The following is a 1081-nucleotide window of genomic DNA, read 5'->3' on the forward strand; positions in this document are numbered from 1 at the left end:
CTCTCTCTGCCTGCCTCTCTGCATACTTGTGATCTCTGTCAAATAAATAGATAAAATCTTAAAAAAAAAAAAAAAGAATCACCACAGCATCTATAAGAAGACTTTGAAGAAATAGTTAAATCTATACATATAAGGAAAACTAATTCCTATCAGAACTTTGCTCAGACTCCTTTCCCCTGTCTCAGGTGTAAAAATCTTAAAATATAGTTTTTTAGTTCCTTTCTATAAAATCTTCCTCTTCTGAATTTCATTCTTGTCTCCTATGCTTTTTCTTTAGTTATCTAGGCTTTAATATCTTTAATTTCTCCATCCTATTATTTTCTCCCTATTTTTAATATCTAATCAGACATTAAATTCAGGTCTGTTTTCCATATCTTTTCCTTTGTTTTCAATTATCTTATCTTTAGCTTTGCGCAGTGGCAGTATCCTAGCCAATGAGGTTTATCCGAGGTGCGATTATTGCTAATTGAAAACTTTTCAATTATCTTATCTTTTAACTTTGCATATTTTGTAAATGATCTGCTGGCCATCCATTCTTCCTTTCCATATGGTACATTACTTCCATATTAATCTTTCAAGTATAATATTTCTAGTATACTATTTGGATTATTTTGGTTTCTAATATAGTAAGATTTGAACTAATGTATTTTTTCAAAATTGTAAAATCTTTCAGTATACAAACTGAAAAATAGTTTTTTTAATTTTCAAAAGATGTGTACATTCTTTGTAGTTTTATTATTTTTATTTTTTAAAGATTTTACTTGTTTGAGAGAGGGAGAGAGAGAAAAAGAGCATAAACACAGGGAGGGGGGATGGGAAAGGAAGGGAGAAGTAGACTCTGTACTAAGCAAGGCCCTCCCCCACCCACCCATACATGTGGGGCTCAATGCAGGACTTGATGTAGGGCTCCATGCATGACTTGATCCCAGGACCCTGGGATCATGACCTGAGTTGAAGGCAGATGCTTAACCAACTGAGCCAGCCAGGTGCCCTGACATTTTGTAGTTTTAATGATAAGTTGCAGACATAAATATTTTAACTTTCCCCTATTTATTGCAATAGAGTAAAGATAAAAGGCACT

The 1081-nt window shown here is 33.3% G+C and overlaps 1 pseudogene; it reads left to right on the forward strand.

Moving 5' to 3' along the window:
* The first annotated feature begins 405 nt into the window (after positions 1 to 405).
* On the forward strand, positions 406 to 518 carry LOC122890611 (annotated as a pseudogene).
* The last annotated feature ends 563 nt before the right edge of the window (positions 519 to 1081 follow it).

This window comes from Neovison vison, chromosome 11, assembly GCF_020171115.1.
Source record: "Neovison vison isolate M4711 chromosome 11, ASM_NN_V1, whole genome shotgun sequence".
Taxonomy (NCBI): Eukaryota; Metazoa; Chordata; class Mammalia; order Carnivora; family Mustelidae; genus Neogale; species Neogale vison.